General features: G+C 39.5%; 1 protein-coding gene across 1 annotated transcript in view; it reads left to right on the top strand.

Moving 5' to 3' along the window:
* Positions 1-21,425, top strand: part of ZNF573 (zinc finger protein 573) — a 52,093-nt gene that overhangs the window by 16,415 nt on the left and 14,253 nt on the right. The gene's annotated exons all lie outside the window — the stretch shown is intronic.

A 21,425-nucleotide genomic window follows, 5' to 3' on the forward strand; every position in this document is an offset into this window, starting at 1 on the left:
ATATCTGGTGTGAGGATTCTTTAGTCATCGTTTCCAGGGTCTTTCAAGGACATGCCCATTTAAAAAGAAATGTAGTCAAAGAAACCCTAAATACGGTGTTCTCTTCATCTAACCCCTAGTCCACACTCTGAGGTGCAACTTGCCAATCAGTGTCATTGTTGTCATAAATAATGAAACTTATTAACATAGTTGATACATTCTATTTTTAGGGAAGCAGCCTTAGAGAGTTAGCCTAAGAGTACATCCTCATGCAGAATGGGATTCCCATTCTGTTTAATGTTTAATAACAGAACATTAAAAAATGTATTGTTAACCCTTTGCCCACATTACCCAAGTGATTTCACAATACTCTAAGAATATTATCAAATACACAGTCCACATCCAAATTTCTCCCAATTATCCCAATAATGTCCTTTTATAAATTTTAAAATCTAGGATCAACTGAAGGAACATCTGTCATACTTACTCACCAAATCTATTTAATATCTTTAAATTCAGAGCATCTTCCTTCATGAAACTGACATCTTTGCAAAGTCCAGTCCACTTGATTTCTTTTTAGAATGTCCTACAGTCTGCAATGTATTATCACTTCCTTATGATTAAATTCAAGCCAAACATATTTTGAAAAATTGCCCCCAGGTGATGTTCTATTCTTCCCATTGTATCACATGAGGAGACAATAATAGTTTGTTCCACTGGCTATGCTAATATGATAATTTGGTGAAATAAGAATTTGTGCCTTAGGCAATGCTAATATGATATAACTTGTTTGAGATGCTTTCCATACTTGTATCTGTCCGGGCCAAGGAAAAACTTCTTTTTCACCTTCTGAAGTTTCACTGAAAATCACTGACAAAAGGCAGATTGAGGAGAAAAGGCATACAAATTGATCTAATCATACTTTTTCATGACACAGGAGCCTTTAGAAAGAAGATCCAGGCCGGGCGCGGTGGCTCACGCTTGTAATCCCAGCACTTTGGGGGGCCGAGGCGGGCGGATGACGAGGTCAGGAGATCGAGACCACGGTGAAACCCCGTCTCTACTAAAAATACAAAAAAATTAGCTGGGCGTGGTGGCGGGCGCCTGTAGTCTCAGTAGACACAGCTACTCGGAGAGGCTGAGGCAGGAGAATGGTGTGAACCCGGAAGGCGGAGCTTGCAGTGAGCCAAGATTGTGCCACTGCACTCTAGCCTGGGCGACAGAGCGAGACTCCGTCTCAAAAAAAAAAAAAAAAAAAGAAAGAAGATCCAAAGGTACAGGGGAAATTACCTATTTTTATGCTTAGGTTTAACAAAGTATGGACAGCTATGTAGAAACAGGATTGGACAAAAAGGGTGTGATGTAATGCTAATAGCCTGAGTAGGGAAACCCAGCAAGGCCTGTTTGTCTAGGTTCTTCTTGGCCTCTCAGAACACGTATTCCTTCCTTCTGGAATGGGGTACTCTCTCTGGAATGGGGGTCTTATGACCAACAGTCAAAGTAGGCCGGGGAATTTTTTATGGCCAGTTTTTACCCAAAAAGGGAGGGGAAAGTTAGAGTAATATTTTTAGGTTTTATGAGTAGCTCTGGGGACAAGGGGTTCTGGTTTCCATGACTTGCCTTGGGGAAGAGGGATTCTAGTCTTTATGGTTAGCCTAGGAGGAGAAAGGGACTGCGAGACAGGAGGGCAAGAGAAGGTCCGAGAAAAAACTTTTGCTTCTGAGGTTGCTTTTGCGGACTTCATTTTGTGGTATTATTTTGTGAGTCCCAGGAAAACAATACAGATATCCTATTTCTCCTCCAACTTTTACACCCCCGCATCCCCGCCACAGATTTTAGCTTCCAACAGTAGATTTTGCTTATACCAGTTCTTTTTTTTTCTTTTTGAGACAGAGCCTCACTTTGTCACCCAGGCTAGAGTGCAGGTGCAGTGGTGCTATCTTGGCTCACTGCCACCTCTGCCTCCCAGGCTCAGGCTGGGATTACAGGCGCTGTAGCTAGGATTACAGGCTTGTGCCACCACCCCCAGCTAATTTTTGTAGTTTTAGTAGAGATGGGTTTTCACCATGTTGGCCAGGCTGGTCTTGAGCCCCTGACCTCAGGTCATCTACCTGCCTCAGCCTCCCAAAGTGCTGGGATTACAGGCGTGAGCCACTGCGCCCGGCCTGCTTGTACCCATTTTTAATGCAACATTTGCCTACTGATGATTTTGCATTAACCTCCTACATTTATTAGCTGGAAACTTTTTTTTTTTTTTTTTGTGAGACAGAATCTCGCTCTGTTGCCCAGGCTGGAGTGCAATGGCGCGATCTCAGCTCACTACAACCTCCACCTCCCAGGTTCAAGTGATTCTTCTGCCTCAGCCTCCTGAGTAGCTGGAATTACAGGCATGCACCACCACGCCTGGCTAATTTTTGTATTTTTAGTAGAGACGGGGTTTCACCATGTTGGTCAGGCTGGTCTCGAACTCCTTACCTTGTTATCCACCCACTGCGGCCTCCCAAAGTGCTGGGATTACAGGCTTGAGCCACCGCACCTGGCCCATTAGCTGGAATTCTTCTGTAAGAAGGAATACTCCCTTTTTCCTCTGTTTATTCAATTATGTATATCAATATGGACTCATAGATGTTTATTTTATTCCATGAGTTATAATCCAATACTATCCTTAGTTATTTTTCTTCTGCTTTGGCCATTGGGAACTCTTTCAAGTTGGCATCTGTGCCTCTTCAACCTGCTCACCTTTAGTGAGCATTTCTTATTTTCTGGCACTACAAGTTGTTAATCTAGGATTATCTTATATTTTCTTTGCCATAGCCCTGGAATCAGCCACTTTTGTAAGGAGCACCAGTTCCTTTTACTGGGAACGCCATTTAGAAATCCAAATCTAGGCTTAGGTATGCTAATTGCTCCTGGACCCTCTTAGTGCTAGGCCCTCTTCACTCATTGAACTGGCAGGTATGTACGTATGTGTGGCAATGTGGCCAATCACCCTGGGGTATTTTCCTGTTCTTTTGAAGCTGCAACACCAGAACATGCTTTATACAAGTCTTAAAACTCCAAATCATGTGTGTGAACAATGTCAGTCTTTATAGTTTGCATTTCTTATCACTGAAGCTGAGAAAAATAATTTTCTACATTTCATCTTGTCCAAATTTTACATATACTAAAGGAATTGCCACACTGGCAGTAATATATAATCATTTATCCAGTTGCAGTGAAAATGAACAAAGACCAGTGAAGGTTGATATGCCATTATTAAATTAGGATAAAGAAACCAACAATGTAAGTTTTACACTCTAACTTAAACTATAATTTTTATTTTTATTTATTTATTTATTGAGACGGAGTCTTGCTGTGTTGCCCAGGCTGGAGTGCAGTGGCGCGGTCTTGGCTCACTGCAAGCTCCGCCTCCTGGGTTCACGCCATTCTCCTGCCTCAGCCTCCCAAGTAGCTGGGACTACAGGCGCCCATCACCACGCCCAGCTAATTTTTTTGTATTTTTAGTAGAAACAGGGTTTCACTGTGTTAGCTAGGATGGTCTCAATCTCCTGACCTCGTGATCCACCTGCCTCGGCCTCCCAAAGTGCTGGGATTATGGGCATGAGCCACTGCGCCTGGCCTAAACTATAATTTTTAAAAAGAAATTTGAAAAATGATAGTTTTTAAAAACGCTTAAAACTAACTCTATGTTTATATTTTATTAAATGTTTATAAACTTTTGAGTTACAGTTAAACTTCAGGTCAATTAAAATAGAGTTCTTTTACTTGATGTAAAAGAAATTGTTCTCTGGTATTGCTATAAATTTCTAATGGTGCTATGTTCTTGTCAGAGATTAAGAACTTGTATAACATATAATTCTATAATATGTAATTATATGCTTCTATATTGTGTGACTCATTATTTTGTTTGTTTGTTTGTTTGTTTATTAGAGATGGGGGTCTCACTGGGTTGCTCAGCTGGTCTCTAACTCCTGGGCTTAAGCAGTCCTCCTGCCTTGGCTTCCCAAAGTGCTGAAAATACAGGTGTGAGCCTATAATTAGTTATTATTGATATATTAGATATATTGATATATCAGCCTATAATTAGTTATTGTTGATATATTAGAAAGCAACTGATTTTTGTCTGAAAATAGCAGCCTTCCTGATATATCTTCATTATTCTGGTACTTTGTATTATTTTGAGTTGGATTTACTTGTTATATGTTTATGATGTTTCAAAAATTTTTTTTATATTTAACAATATTTTTCATAAGTTATTTCCTAGGGTGTCTATATACTGTTGACTTCCAAGAATTACCAGACATTTCTGTTCATCTAGCAAAGCTAAGCTTATTAGATTTATTGCAAAAAAGGAAGAACAACCTCTTGAAAGAGTAACAGTAGTATCTTAAAATAAGAAACCGGGAAACTTACTTACCAGGTTTTAGAACCAGACTGGGTAATTTTTTTTTCCTTTTTTGTTTTTTTTTTGTTTAGATGGAGTCTTGCTCTGTCGCACAAGCTGGAGTGCAGTGGCCTGATCTCAGCTCACTGCAGCCTCCGCCTCCCAGGTTCAAGCAATTCTCCAGCCACAGCCTCCGAGTAGCTGAGATTACAGGTGTGTGCCACCATGCCTGGCTAATTTTTGTATTTTTAATAGAGATGGGGTTTCACCATGTTGGCCAGGCTGGTCTGGAACACCTGACCTCAGGTGATCCACCCGCCCCTGCCTCCCAAAGTGCTGGGATTACAGGCGTGAGCCACCGCGTCCAGCCTCTTTCTTTTTTTAAAAACATGCTCCACAGAAAAGTAGCGACTGGGTAATTTTTATATATATATATATATATATATATTTTTTTTTTATTACACTTTAAGTTCTAGGGTACATGTGCACAACATGCAGGTTTGTTACATACGTATACATGTGCCATGTTGGTGTGCTACACCCATTAACTCGTCATTTACATTAGATATATCTCCTAATGCTATCCCTCCCCCCTCCCCCCACCCCACAACAGGCCCCGGTGTGTGGTGTGTGATGTTCCCCTTCCTGTGTCCAAGTGTTCTCATTGTTCAATTCCCACCTATGAGTGAGAATATGCGGTGTTTGGTTTTTTTGTCCTTGCGATAGTTTGCTGAGAATGATGGTTTCCAGCTTCATCCATGTCCCTACAAAGGACATGAACTCATCATTTTTTATGGCTGCATAGTATTCCATGGTGTATATGTGCCACATTTTCTTAATCCAGTCTATCATTGTTGGACATTTGGGTTGGTTCCAAGTCTTTGCTATTGTGAGTAGTGTCGCAATAAACATACATGTGCATGTGTCTTTAGAGCAGCATAATTTATATTCCTTTGGGTATATACCCAGTAATGGGATGGCTGGGTCAAATGGTATTTCTAGTTCTAGATCCCTGAGGAATCGCCACACTGTCTTCCACAATGGTTGAACTAGTTTACAGTCCCACCAACAGTGTAAAAGTAATTTTTAAGGCTGGTTTTGCAAAACAGAGCGAACTAATTGGGATGGGGCTGAGTTTATGACATAATTTTAGTGTAGGCTGGGCACGGTGGCTTATGCCTGTAATCCCAGCACTTTGGGAGGCCGAGGCAGGCAGATCACGAGGTCAGGAGATCAAGACCATCATGGCTAACACGGTCAAACCCCGTCTCTACAAAATACAAAAAATTAGCCGGGCGTGGTGGCGGGCGCCTGTAGTCCCAGCTACTCGGGAGGTTGAGGCAGGAGAATCGCTTGAACCCAGGAGGTGGAGGTTGCAGTGAGCCAAGATCACGCCACTGTACTCTAGCCTGGGTGACAAAGCAAGACTCTGTCTCAAAAAATAATAATAATAATAATAATAATAATAATAATAATAATAAAACAATAATAACTTTAGTGTGGTAGGCAGTGAGGGGTGAGATACTTGGAGCCTTGATGAGTAAGCAGTTGGCCTTAAGAGGGGATTGTGTTGGTTTCAGTTCTTAGTAACCCCCATTTTTCCATTTTTGATCATCCTTCTGCTTGAGATGGAAGATAAACTTATGTGGGAACACTAGTTCAGATGTACAGTACTGTTTGATGTATCATTGTGTTTTTAAAAGTTTTCCCTCATGGTTATTCTAATCTCCATACATTTCATATTTTTGTATTCCTTTTGTTGGAAGATAATTTGTTGGTTCATTCGATGGAACATATGTAGTAGCATTGCTATATATATGACTATATAGTAGCATTTTATTATTTTCTCATAATATGAGATTACATATTGTATATATATATAAAATGATATAGTAGCATTTTATTATTCTGGAGATCACACCTTTGAACAAACGTATTTAGGGAAGAATTGCTATCACAGTTCATAGTCTCCTAAATCAGGAGCCAACAGAGGCCAAATTAAAACAAAAGAACAGATTCCTTACCGAATGCAAAGAGCCATTATAACTAGATAAGTGGGGGCATTCTGCAAGTTTCCTAATGTTATTGCGACTCTGTTTTTTGAGTCATTAATATTAGTAATATTAAAGATTCCACAGAGGCCTCTAGTGATATAACATTCTTCCCATAAGACAGCACATAAGCCTGCCCCCTTAGATCAGCATTGCATCTAAAGCAGCTCTCTTTTGAGTGACCATGCCTGCAATTTTACGCACCTCCGTTGAGGAGTTCTGTGCTTTAATCCCATGATCTTAATCTACTATTTCTGAAACTGCATGTACAATTCTTAATATTTTTCAGGCCTCATAAAGCATAACATGAAAAGGTTTGGGGGAAGAAGGAGATGGCAGAATTCCCCTTCAACAGTTAAAGTTCTTTAAGTGGCATCAGGCCCACTTTCTGTCCTTGAATTAAGTGATCTAAAGATCTCTTATTCTGAGAAAGGAAGTTGGTAGGCCAACATCAATCCTAGGTAAAATAAGGATCAGTTTACTGAGATATAACAACTCTGTTCCCACTTCGCAGATAGGAGCCAACAGCCTTTTCACAGTATCAGTCATTAGGAGACAGCCAAACATCTGTTTCCCCTGCAGGCTTCCCTGAAGGGTCAGTGGTGGGATAATATAGGTTAGTGTGTTAACCTAAGGGAAAGAGCACAGGGTTGAGCCCAAGTAGTGGGCTTTTCTTACAAGGTTTATAAAAGTGATTAATTTCCCCATGTTATTCTTTATTTCATGTATTAGGAAATTTGCCTTTTATTCTTACTGCATTGCCTCATTTAACTTTTTTTTTTGCAAAGAACCATTTTGCAGTTGTTTTATATTTTTCTAAATACAGTAAATCATTTTTGCTCTGATTTTACCAATGCCTCTTCTGTTGCATCAATTTATTTTCTTTCTGATTTTGAAATTTGTGAGTCATAATTACTCACTTATTTTCATTCTTTTTTGATCTCTTCAGTATTTAAGGCCATAGATTTTGCTTTGAGCACAGATTTTGCTGTTCTGTCTAGTTATATAATGCTTACACAGTTATAATTTTAGTTTATTTTGGCCCCTTGCTTCAGATCAATTAAAATAGTTATTTTACTTCATGTAATAGAAATTTTTCTCTGATACTTCTATACATTTCCAATGGTACTATGTTCTTGTTAGAGATTAAAGTCTGTGTTCCTAATTCTTCACGCACTTGTTGAAATGTCAGCTCACCAAATTGTTGGCGCTCTATGTGGTTAGACTTCCATGAATGCTCTGAGGTCAATGTTTTAAGTATTCTTTGTCCACTTGAAATAAAGTTTATTATCAGAGATAAGCATTGTAATTAGATTTCATCAGTGCTTATTTAGATTTATTCCATTGGGCCAGGCGCAGTGGCTCACGCCTGTAATCCCAGCACTTTGGGAGGCCGAGGCGGGCGGATCACGAGGTCAGGAGATCAAGACCATCTCGGCTAACACAGTGAAACCCTGTCTCCTCTAAAAATACAAAAATTATCCGGGCGTGGTGGCAGGGGCCTGTAGTCCCAGCTACTTGGGAGGCTGAGGCAGAGGAATGGCGTGAACCCAGGAGGCGGAGCTTGCAGTGAACTGAGATGGAGCCACTGCACTCCAGCCTGGGAGACAGAGCGAGACTCCGTCTCAAAAAAAATAAATAAAATAGATTTATTCTATTGATTTGAGACTGTCATTCTTTACCTCTAATTAGTTAGTTTTTATTTTTAGAAATCTTTTAGTTCTTTTTCTTTGAAAATTGATTTGATAGTAGGTGTTATGTTGTGTGGCTGTTCCTAACTTTTAAATTCATTGTTATTTCATTGTTTAATATTACGGAGTGCCATTTGGTCTATTTTGTAATTTGTGCCCCTAATTCCAAATTTTTTGATATCAAGATTAAGATACTTTTTTTTTTTTTTTTTTTGAGACAGAGTCTCGCTCTGTTGCCCAACCTGGAGTGCAATGGCGCGATCTCGGCTCACTGCAAGCTCCGCCTCCTGGGTTCACGCCATTCTCCTGCCTCAGCCTCCCGAGTAGCTGGGACTACAGGCGCCCGCCACCATGCCCAGCTAATTTTTTTTTTGTATTTTTAGTAGAGACAGGGTTTCACCATGTTAGCCAGGATGGTCTCGATCTCCTGACCTCGTGATCCACCCGCCTCAGCCTCCCAAAGTGCTGGGATTACAGGCGTGAGCCACCGCACCCAGCCAAGATACCTTTTTTTAAACTTTGCGTTCTGTACCCTTTCTCATCATTCTATTTTAGAGTCTTTTTTTTTTTTTTTTAATGAAATCTAGAAATGGATTTTTTTTCTGGAATGCAAGCAAAAGCCATTTAATAGAGACTTTCGCATTTTTACATTTATTGTATGACAATTTTTGGTTCTTTTTGTATTATGCTTTCTGGTTTCATCTTTTTTTTTTTTTTTTGAGATGGAGTCTCACTTTATCACCCAGGCTGGAGTGCAGTGGCATGATCTCGGCTCACTGCAACCTCTACCTACCGGGTTCAAGCGATTCTCCTGCCTCAGCCTCCGTAGTAGCTGGGATTATAGGCACCTGCCACTGCACCTGGCTAATTTTTGTATTTTTAGTAGAGACAGAGTTTTACCATATTGGCCAGGCTGGTCTTGAATTCCTGACCTCGTCCACCCACCTCGGCCTCCCAAAGTGCTGGGATTACAGGCGTGAGCCACCATGCCCGGCCATTCTTTTCAATTATTTGATATGCTAGCTTTAAATGGCACTCTTTTCCATGGAATATTATACAAATTGACCATACAACATTCATGGATGTTTGTTCCCAAATCAGCATTTTTACATGAATTACTTCTTTAGACATTCTCCCAACTTTTCTAGGAACATGACTTTTATCTCTTACTCCCTTTTATGTATCTGACATTGTGGTCACTGTATGTTCACAGTTCTTCATTTCCCGGCTGTGGATAATGACCAAAGAGCCTGCCATGATGAGATCATGAGAAATATATTGTGAGAGTTCTTGTATATTTAAACTATTGGCTACTTTTGTAGTTGAAAGATACTTTGGATATCAAATTCTTAATTCATCTTACTTTTCTTGAGAAATTCATGCCTATTGCTCCTTTACTTTCTGAGTTTAAATAACGCTAAGTGTAACTCTAATGCCCACTGGGTATTTCCTCCCTTCAAAGTGACTTGATCTGTTTGCCTGGCAACTATAAAAATTTTTTTGTTTTTTGAAGTCATAGAACTCTAATAGTATGTGCTTTAAATGGACCATTCTAGTTAGTTTTCCTTGGTATACATAGTGGCTTTTTAATATATAATTCATGTGCTGATAATGTCCAGAAACTTTTCTGGAGTAATGTCTTAAAATGTTAATAATCTCCAGTTCTTTTTGTTTTTATTTTGAATACCATATATTTCCATTTAAAAATGTACTTCTTCTGCCTGTCTTTTATAGCTACTGTTTTCTCTTTAAAAAAAATTACTGTGATAAATAAGATCTAGTATTTGATAGCACGACAAAGCGACTATAGTCAATGATAATTTAATTATATATTTTAAAATAACTAAAAGAATATAATTGGATTTTTTGTAGCACAAAGGATAAATACTTGAGGTGATGGATGTTCCATTTACCCTGAAGTGATTCTTACACATTGTATGCCTGTATCAAAATATCTCATATACCCCATAAATATATAAACCTACATTGTACCCACAAAAATTAAAATAATCATGAAATTTTACTGTGAAATATAACAATTTTGCATGAATAGATGTACACTAATATATAACTAAAATATATACTACAGGTGTGTGCCACACCTCCTGCCCCAACCCCGGCTGATTTTTTAAAAAATTTTTTGTAGAGACAGGGTCTTGCATTTTGGCACAAGCTGATCTTGAACTCCTGGGCTCAAGCAATCCTCCCGCTTCAGTGTCCCAAAGTGTTAGGATTACAGACATGAGTTACCACACCCAGCCTGAAATAATTTTAGACTTAGACAAAAGTTACAAAAATTATACAGTTCAAATGCCATGGCTCATACTTGTAATCCCAGCATTTTGGAATGCTGAGACAGGAGAATTGCTTGAGCCCAGGGGTTTGAGACCAGCTTGGGCAACATAGTGGGACCCTATCTCTACAAAAAGTACAAAAATTAGCCAGGCATGGTGGCATGTGCCTGTTGTCCCAGCTATTCAGGAGGCTGAGATGGGAGGATGGCTTGAGCCCTGAAGGTTGAGGCTGCAGTGAGCCATGATCATGCCGCTGTACTCCAGCCTAGAGAACAGAGCAAAATCCCCATCTCTGAAAAAAAGAGAAAAGAAACCTCATACACATTGCCAGTCATTCCGTGTCCTCTCACTCTCAGCCTCTGGCAACCATTAATCTCCTTTGATATCTATAGATTTGCTTATTCTGCATATAAAAAAGGAATCAAGCAACATGTGGCCTTTTGCGAATGACTTTCTTTCACTTAGCATAATGTTTTTGAGTTTCATCAATATAATAGGAGGCGTCAATACTCATTCTTTTTTTATGGCTGAATAATATTCTGTTCCATCCTATTATTTCTTTTGTTGCTGTGCTTTTGATATTATTATCTAGGAAACTTTTGTAATCCAAGGTCATGACGATTTACTTCTATGTTATCCTCTAAGTTGGTAGTTTTAGCTCTTACATTTAGGTCTTTGATCCACGTTGAGTTAATTTTCATATGCGATATAAAGGGTAACTGCCCAGCTTCATTCTTTTGCACGTGAATATCCAGTTGTGCTAGCACTATTGCTAAAGAGACTCCTTTGAATTTCGTTGGCACCCTTTTTGATAATGAATTAATCATAAATTTGATATATGTAAGCATATGTGTATATATATACACACAGTCTTTCTGTCTATATACTGTACTATATACTATATACAGTGTATATACTGTACTATATACTATATACAGTGTATATACTGTACTATATACTATATACAGTGTATATACTGTACTATATACGATATACAGTGTATATACTGTACTATATACGCTATACAGTGTATAAACTGTACTATGTACGATATACAGTGTATAAACTGTACTGTATACGATATACAGTGTATAAACTGTACTGTATACGATATACAGTGTATAAACTGTACTGTATACTATAGACAGTGTATAAACTGTACTGTATACTATAGACAGTGTATATACTGTACTGTATACTATCTGTACTGTATACTATAGACAGTGTATATACTGTACTGTATACTATATATATACTATATATACTGTGTATACTGTATATAGACAGTGTATATACTGTGTATACTGTATATAGACAGTATATATACTGTAGTATACTGTATATAGACAGTATATATACTGTAGTATACTGTATATAGACAGTATATATACTGTAGTATACTACTATAAACAGTATATATACTGTACTATACTACTATAGACAATATATATACTATCTATGTACAGTACTGTATACTGCTTGATTTACTGTAGCATTATAAAAAGTTTTGAAGTCACAAAGTATGAGTACTGATACTTGAATTCTTGTCTTTCAAGATTGTTTTGGCTATTCTGAGTCTTCTATATTCACATATGAATTTTAGTTCAGCTTGTCATTTTCCACAAGAAAAAGGCAGTTGACTTTTTTTTTTTTTGAGACTGGGTCTTGCTCTGTCATCTGGGGTTGGAGTACGGTAGTGTGATCTTGGCTCACTGCTGTAATTCACCTGCCTCAGAGTCCCAAAGTGCTGGGATTACAAGCATGAGCCTCCGCATCTGGCTAAGGTATGTTTTTTAAAAATTTATATAAATAATCTTTCACATGGAGGAGGTTTGCATTTTTATACAATTGCTAAAATTGTTCTTAGGAAGCATTCTTTCTGCATGTATTAACATAATTCATATGATTTTTTTCCTCCATTATTCCGCACTGTGTTGAATTCTATTACTTGACTAACCTTGCATGCTGGACTCCAATTTGGTCATCATGTGTTGATATTTTATCTCTTATCAATTATATCTGAACTTTTAATGTTTTCTTTAGGTTTCATGAGTGGGATTGGATTGCAATTTTTTTTTTCCTTATGCTTCCTAACGTTGGATGGCTGGGCGCAGTGGCTCATGCCTGTAATCCCAGCACTTTGGGAGGCCGAGGCAGGTGGATCATTGTGGTCAGGAGTTTGTGACCCAGCCTGGCTAACGTGGTGAAACCCTGTCTCTACTAAAAGTACAAAAATTAGTGAGGCATGGTGGTACAGGCCTGTAGCCTCAGCTACTCAAGAGATTGAGGCAGGAGAATTGCTTGAACCCAGGAGGCGGAGGTTGCAGTGAGCCGAGATCGTGCCACTGCACCTCAGCCTGGGCAACAAAGGGAGACTCCATCTCAAAAAAATAATGTTGGATGTAAGTGTTTCATTAGCTTCATACATGTGTTGAGGGAATGTACCCATTTACCCCCTCTTAGAATGTCTGAAGAAACACTCCAGAAAAAAACATTTGAACCTTCAGTTTCCATTGTGCTTTTTAAAAACTTATGCAAATTATGTAATGCTTATAGAATTGTCCAAGTTTTCTATGTGCTGATTTTGCAGTGGCTACTTTTTAGAGTTTTATGCATTTCAAACAAGTTAGTAACATGTTTTTATCCTAATGCCATCTTATTGTGTTTGTGCAGTGTGGAGAGCTATAGCTGAGGTACCTGGTAGCACTCCTAGGTTGGATGTTGTAGCATTTACTTTTTTCTTCATCGGTGTTGAGAGAACTGCATCAGTAACATTAGTTTGATATAAAATACTTGCCGTTGTGGCTCTTCTGTGCTATTCGTGAACTCTATTTTTTAAAATTACTGGACTTTTATCTTATTTTTGTTTATTTTGTTGCATTTTCCAGCTTCTTGTGATGAATATATAGGTCACCAATTTTCAAGTTTTCTCCTTTTCTCGTATGTATTTACATCTGCTTTATAAATTGTTTTTTCTACTTCTTTCATGCTATCAAATATAAATGGATACAAACATACTATTATTTGGTTCAAAATAATTTTATATGGGAATTTAGGTAATATCTCCTTAAATTCTGGGTTGCTTTTTCCTTCCTTTCCCCAGCTTTTTATTTTAAAAATCATCAAGCCAAGTGAGAATATTTTAAAAATATATATTTGTGTATATACGTGTGTGTGTATGTGTATAATGTATAATATATAATATATAGACAGTTAATTACCCTTCACATAGATTCATCTTTGGTTATTAACATTTTGCCTTACTTTTTCTCTGTATATATGCACCTTTCTTCTTGGCTCACTTGATGGTAAGTAGCAGTTGTCATTAAATTTCACCTCTGAACTACGTGCATCTCCTAAGAATAAAGACATTCTCCTTCAAAGTCACAATATTATTATAATAGTAATGTAGTCTTATCTACTATAGAGTCTATACTTACATTTGTTATGCTGTTTCTAAAAATGTCATTTATAAAATGTTTCCAGGATTCATTGTGTATTCATACATTGCATTTAGGTCTTAGGCTTTTTTTTTTTTTTTTTTTTTTTGAGACCGAGTCTCACTCTGTCGCCCAGGCCAGGCTGGAATGCAGTGGTGTGATCTCGGCTCACTGCAACCTCCGCCTTCTGGGTTCAAGCGATTCTCCTGCCTCAGCCTCCGAGTTAGCTGGGACTACAGGCACCCGCCACCACGCCTGGCTACTTTTTGTATTTTTAGTAGAAACGGGGTTTTACCATATCGGCCAGGCTGGTCTCGAACTCCTGACCTTGTGATCTGCCCACCTTGGCCTCCCAGAGTGCTGGGATTAAGGCATGAGCCACCATGCCCAGCCAGGTCTTAGGCTTTTTATATTGGTGTTACTGTACTACATTTTCCACTTTGAGTTTGGCTTTTTTGAAGTGTCTACTCCAGTTTTCTTGTGGAATGTCAGATTTATAGGTTTGATGGTTTCCCCTCATGATTAGAGTAAGATTAAAATTTTTTTGCCAAGAATATTACAGAAGTAGTGTGTAATGATCGTTTTTGTTTGTTTTCTTTTCTCCACCAACCAAAGACCACTGGTAATTATCTTTTTTTTAAAATAACTTTTTAATTTTAGAATAATTTTAGATTTACAAAATTTACAGATTTACAAAGATAATACAGAGATTTCCTGTATACATCTCTCCCACTTTCCACCACTGTTGACATCTTACATAAAGTATCTTTGTCATAACTAGGAAACTGACATGAGACTCTCTATTGCGATTTCACCAGTTTTTCCATATAGCTCATATTTCTGTTCCAAGATGCATCCAGTTAGGGGTATCACATTGTATGTATTTGTCTTATCTTCCAGTCTCTTCTGTTCTGTGACAGTTTTTTCTGCTTTTCTTTGTTTTTCATGACTTTGACTCTCTTGACAGACCATGCCAGTGGTGTTCTCCCAATCCAAGTCTGTTTTTTGTAATTAGGCTGGAAGTAGTAGTTTTTAGAAAGACTGTAACAGCCAGGCATGGTGGCTCATGCCTGTAATCCCAGCACTTTGGGAGGCCGAGGCGGGCGGATCACAAGGTCAGGAGATCGAGACCATCCTGGATAACGTGGTGAAACCCTGTCTCTACTAAAAATACAAAAAAATAGCTGGGTATGGTGTCAGGCGCCTGTAATCCCAGCTACTCGGGAGGCTGAGGCAGGAGAATGGCGTGAATCTGGAAGGCAGAGTTTGCAGTGAGCCGACCAGCTTGGGCAACAGAGCGAGACTCTGTCTCAAAAAAAAAAAAAGAAAGACTGTAACAGAGGTGAAGTATGCTTTTCATCACATTACATCAGGGGTACATGACATCCATGTGACATCACTGGTGATATTAACCTTTATCATTTGGCTAAAGTAGTGTCTGCCAGGTTTCTTCACTCCAAGTGTACTATTTTTCCTTTTCCATTCTCTATTCTTTAGAAACAACTTGTTAAGTCTAGCCCACCCTGGGAGCAGGTACATAGGAGTGGAAATTAAGCTTTACATTCCATAGAGTTTAATATCTAATATCTAGAATTCTTCTGTAAGACATATTTGTTTCTTCTCATTTATATCAGTGTAGACTCATGTATATTTGTTTTATACTTCAAGGTAGAATCAAATATTACATTATTTCTTTTGCCACCCATACCGTTTCAACTTCAGACATCGATAGCTCTTTTAGGTTGGTTCCTATGTTCATTTAATACCCTGATCCTTCTGTTTTTTGAGGACTTCTTTCCTGGTAATACCTTCAGGTTCATTTTGTTTTCTCCCTCCCGTGATCCTGGAATCAGCTGTTTCTCCCAGGAGCGTGGTTCCTTTTAGTGGAGAATGGGATTTAAAAACCAAGGTCAGCTGGGCCTGGTGGCTCACGCCTGTAATCCCAGCACTTTGGGAGGCCAAGGTGGGCGGATCACGGGGTCAGGAGTTTTTAAGACCAGCCTGGCCAACATGGTGAAACCCCGTCTCTACTAAAAATACAAAAATTAGCTGGGCATGGAGGCGCGAGTCTTCCATAATGCCAGATACTCGGGAGGCTGAGACAGGATAATCGCTTGAACTCGGGAGTCAGAGGTTGCAGTGAGCTGAGATCGCACCACTGCACTCCAGCCTGGGTGACAGAGCAAGACTCCGTCCCAAAAAAAAAAAAAAAACAAGGTCTGGGTAATGGATATATGGACATTCGCCGATGTATGCTTACATTAATAATTGTCTTTCTGTCTATCCATAGAGTTTAATATCTCTGTCTTTCTGTCTTTCTATCCATTTGTATGCATCTGAAGCTAAACATGAGTTCATACTAATGTCTCTGACTCTCATCCAGTACTACAAAATGTATTCTAATCTTCCTGTCTTGTTTATCTGTAACTTTTTACCCTGACAGCAAGAAAACTGGCTCTCCCCATCCACCATTTATTTATGTACCTGTTCAACTCCAGTGTACGTGTAACACATTTCTGAGTTGTTAACCTGTACCCCCATGAGCATCAAGTTTACTCGCTTGAGTAGTGTTTGTATATGCTTCCTTTAGTGTCTGGCCTTATAATTTTCAGTCAAAATATCATTTTCCAAAGTTTGTTATTTTATCATATCACAGTGCACTGTTTGTTCAGTATATAAATTACCTATAAGCAGTATATAATTACCAAATATATGTTGTCTAGTTATCTTTGCAGTATTGATTTCTAGCATAACTTTTTTTTGTGGTCAGACTACATACTCTATATGATCTTGATCCTTTGAAATACATTGAAACTTGCTTTATAGCCCAGTATATGGTCAGTTTTTAGGAACAATCTGTGTGTGACTGGAAGGTAACTGAGCTCTGCAGTATTTGAATTGTATCTATGAAGTTCTGGATCTTTATTGATTAAATGTTCCACTCAGACTTTGGATTGTCTTTGCTTAATCAGACTTTGGATAATTTGCTTTCTTTATTTCATACCATGTTAATAGAGAAATACAGAATTATTTGTAACCCTTATAAATAAATTATTTATAGCATTAAGAAATCCTCTATGTACATTGTAGTTCATTAGAAAATAGAGATGGTTAAAACTGCTTTCAAAACATTAAAATCTTGCGGAGTGTGGTGGCTCACGCCTGTAATCCCAGCACTTTGGGAGGCTGAGGTGGGCAGATCATTTGAGTTCAAGAGTTTGAGATAAGCCTGTCCAACATGGTGAAACCCTGTCTCTACTGAAAATACAAAAATTAGCTGGGCGTAGTGGCAAGCACCTATAATCCCAGCTATTCCAGAGGCTGAGGCAGTAGAATCCCTCAAACCTGGGAGGCAGAGGTTGCAGAGCTGAGATCGTGTCATTGCACTCCAGCCTGGGCAACAGAGCCAGACTCCATCCTACCACCCCCACCCCCCCAAAAAATTAAAGTCTTGGCTGGATGCAGTGGCTCATGTCTGTAATCCTAACACTTTGGGAGGCTGAGGCAGACAGAGGCGAATCTCTTGGCGCCAGGAGTTCGAGACCAGCCTCGCCAACATGGTGAAACCTCATCTCTACCAAAAATACAAAAAAATTAGCCAGGCATGGTGATGGGCGCCTGTGGCCCCAGCTACTTGGGAAGCTGAGGCACAAGAATCGCTTGAACCTGAGAGGCAAAGGTTGCAGGTGAGACAAGATCACGCCACTGCACTCCAGCCTGAGTGACAGAGCATTTTTTTTCTTTAAGTATTTCCTGGCCCGGGCACGGTGGCTCACACCTGTAATCCCAGCACTTTGGGAGGCCAAGGCGGGCACATCACGAGGTCAGGAGATCAAGACCATCCTGGGTAACATGGTGAAACCCCGTCTCTACTAAAAATACAAAAAATTAGCCAGGCGTGGTGGCGGGTGCCTATAGTCCCAGCTACTCGGGAGGCTGAGGCAGGAGAATGGCATGAACCTGGGAGGCGGAGCTTGGAGTGAGCTGAGATCGCGCCACTGCACTCCAGCCTAGGAGACAGAGCGAGGCACCATCTCAAAAAAAAAAAGTGTTTTCTTTTTTTTTCTTTTTTCTTTTTTTTTTTGAGATAGGGTCTTGCTCTGTTGCCTGGGCTGGAGTGCAGTGGCGTGAACACAGCTCACTGCAGCTTTGGTCGCCTGGGCTCTAGCAATTCTCCCACCTTGCCCTCCCGAATATCTGGGACCACAAGTGCATGCCACCATGCCCAGCCAAGTTTTTAATTTTTTTTTTTTTGTAAAGAAGAAGTCTTATTGTGTTGCCCAGGCTGGTCTTGAACTCCTGGGCTTGAGTGATCCTCCTGCCTCGGCTTCCCAAAGTGCTGGGATTATAGGCATGAGCTACCACTCCAGTCTCTGACTCTGTTTTTGATGTTTAACTGCTGATGACTCCTCTTTTTTTTCCCTTTCTGTCTACTTCTGGGCCAGCTGATAAAAAACCTAGGTGCTCCCTCCTTTGCAATCAAACCATGTGAACCCCATGCCATGAGCAGGAACACCCAGCCTAGCACCACGCCCTAACCACCATGCAAACTCCAAGCCAGCCTCCTTTTCTTAATCTCTCAAGTTGTTTTATGACCTGCTTGGGAGCTGCTCTGCTCTCTAGAAAGCCTCATGATGAGAGTTATAAACCTTTTCATACCTTTTTGGTATATCTGTGTGACATCACTAGTCTTTTTTTTTTCCTTTCTTCTAAAAAAAAAATGGGATACATGGATACATGTGCAGAACATGCAGGTTTGTTACATAGGTATACGTGTGCCATGGTGGTTTGCTGCATCTTTTGACCTGTCCTCCAAGTTCCCTCCCCTCACCTCCCAGCCCCCAACAGGCCCTAGTGTATGTTATTCCCCTCTCTGTGTCCGTGTGTTCTCATTGTTCAACTCCCACTTATAAGTGAGAACATGCAGTATTTGGTTTTCTGTTCCTGTGTTAGTTTGCTGAGAATGATGGCCTCCAGCTTCATGCATGTCCCTGCAAAGGACATGATCTCATTTCTTTTTATGGCTGCATAGTATTCCATGGTGTATATGTACCACATTTTCTTTATCCAGTCTATCATCGATGGGCATTTGGGTTGGCTCCAAGTCTTTGCTATTGTAAATAGTGCTGCAGTAAACATACATGCACATGTGTCTTTCTAGTAGAATGACTTATATTTTTTTGGGTATATACCCAGTAATGGGATTGCTGGGTCAAATGTATTTCTGGTTCTAGATCCTTGAGGAATTGCCATACTGTCTTCCACAGTGGTTGAACTAATTTACATTCCCATCAGCAGTATAAAAGTATTCCTATTTCTCCACAGCCTCACCAGCATCTATTGTTTCCTGACTTTTTAATAATCACCATTCTAACTGGTGTGAGATGGTATTTCATTGTGGTTTTGATTTGCATTTCTCTGATGACCTCCGATGATGTTGTTGAGCTTTTCTTCATATGTTCGTTGGCCTCATAAATGTCTTCTTGTTTTTTTTGGTTTTTTTTTGAGATGGATTCTCACTCTGTCACCCAGGCTGGAGTGCAGTGGCTTGATCTCGGCTCACTGCAACCTCTGCCTCCTGGGTTCAAGTGATTCTCCTGCCTCAGCCTCCCGAGTAGCTGGGATTACAGGCACCTGCCACCATCCCTGGCTAATTTTTTTTGTATTTTTAGTAGAGACGGGGTTTCACCATGTTGGCCAGGCTGGTCTTGAACTCCTGACCTCATGATCCACCCACCTTGGCCTCCTAAAGTGCTGGGATTACAGGCATGAGCCACCGCACCCAGCCAAATGTCTTCTTTTGAGAAGTGTCTATTCATACCCCTTGCCCACTTTTTGATGTGTTGTTTGGTTTTTACTTGTAAATTTGTTTAAGTTCCTTGTAAATTCTGGATGTTAGACCTTTGTCAGATGGGTAGGTTTCTCCCATTCTGTAGGTTGCCTGTTCACTCTGATGATAGTTTCTTTTCCTGTGCAGAAGGTCTTTGGTTTAATTAGATCCCATTTGTCAATTTTGGCTTTTGTTGAAATGGCTTTTGTCATTTTTGTCATGAAGTCTTTGCCCATGCCTATGTCCTGAATGGCATTGCCTAGGTTTTCTTCTAGGGTTTTTATGGTTTGGGGTTTTACAGTGAAGTCTTTAATCCATCTTGAGTTGATTGTTGCATAAGGTGTAAGGAAAGGGTCTAGTTTTAGTTTTCTGCATATGGCTACCCAGTTTTCCCAGCACCATTTACTGAGTAGGAGATCCATTCCCCATTGCTTGTTTGTGGCAGGTTTGTTGAAGATCAGATGGTTGTAGATGTGTGGTGTTATTTCTGAGGTCTCTTTTCTGCTCCATTGGTCTATATGTCTGTTTTGGTACCAGTACCATGCTGTTTTGGTTACTGTAGCCTTGTAGTATAGTTTGAAGTCAGGTAGCATGATGCCTCCATCTTTGTTCTTTTTGCTTAGGATTGTCTTGGCTGTACGGGATCTTCTTTGATTCCATATAAAATTTAAAACAGTTTTTTTCTAATTCTGTGAAGAATGTCAATGGTAATTTGATGGGAATAGCATTGAATCTATAATTTACTTTGGGTAGTATGACCATTTTCATGATATTGATTCTTCCTATCCATGAGGATGGAATCTTTTTCCATTTATTTGTGTCCTCTCTTATTTCCTTGAGCAGTGGTTTATAGTTCTCCTTGAAGAGGTCCTTCACATCCCTTGTTAGCTGTATTCCTACGTATTTCATTCTCTTTGTAGTGATTGTGAATGGGAGTTCATTCATGATTTGGCTCTCTGCTTGTCTGTTGTTGGTGTAAAGGAATGCTTGTGATTTTTTCACATTGATTTTGTACCCTGAGACTTGGCTGAAGTTGCTTATCAGTTTAAGGAGTTTTTGGCCTGAGATGATGGGGTTTTCTAAAAATAAAATCATGTCATCTGCAAACAGAGACAACTTGACTTCCTCTCTTCCTATTTGAATACTTTTATTTCTTTCTCTTGCTTGATTGCCCTGGCCAGAACTTCCAATACTGTGTTGAATAGGAGTGGTGAGAGAGGGCATCCTTGTCTTGTACTGGTTTTCAAAGGGAATGCTTCCAGCTTTTGCCCATTCAATATGATATTGGCTGTGGGTTTGTCATAAATAGCTCTTATGATTTTGAGATATATTCCATCAATACCTAGTTTTTTGAGAGTTTTTAACATGAAGGGATGTTGAATTTTATCAAAGGCCTTTTCTGTTTCTATTGAGATAATCATGTGGTTTTTGTCTTTGGTTCGGTTTATGTAATAGATTACATTTATCGATTTGCATATGTTGAACCAGCCTCGCATCCCAGGGATGAAGCCAACTTGATCATGGTGGATAAGCAACACAATGAGACCCTGTCTCTACACATAATTTTAAAATTAGCCAGGTGTGGTGTTGTGCATCTGTAGTCCCAGTTACTTGAGAGGCTGAGGTGGGAAAATTGCTTGAGCCAGAAGAGTACAAGGCTGCAGTGAACTATGATTGGGCTATTGTACTTCAGCCTGAGTGACAGAGCAAGACTCTGTCTTGATGATTGATTGATAGCTAGATGGATGGATAGATA

The sequence above is a fragment of the Hylobates moloch genome, unplaced genomic scaffold (assembly GCF_009828535.3).
Source record: "Hylobates moloch isolate HMO894 unplaced genomic scaffold, HMol_V3 SCAFFOLD_13, whole genome shotgun sequence".
Classification (NCBI taxonomy): Eukaryota; Metazoa; Chordata; class Mammalia; order Primates; family Hylobatidae; genus Hylobates; species Hylobates moloch.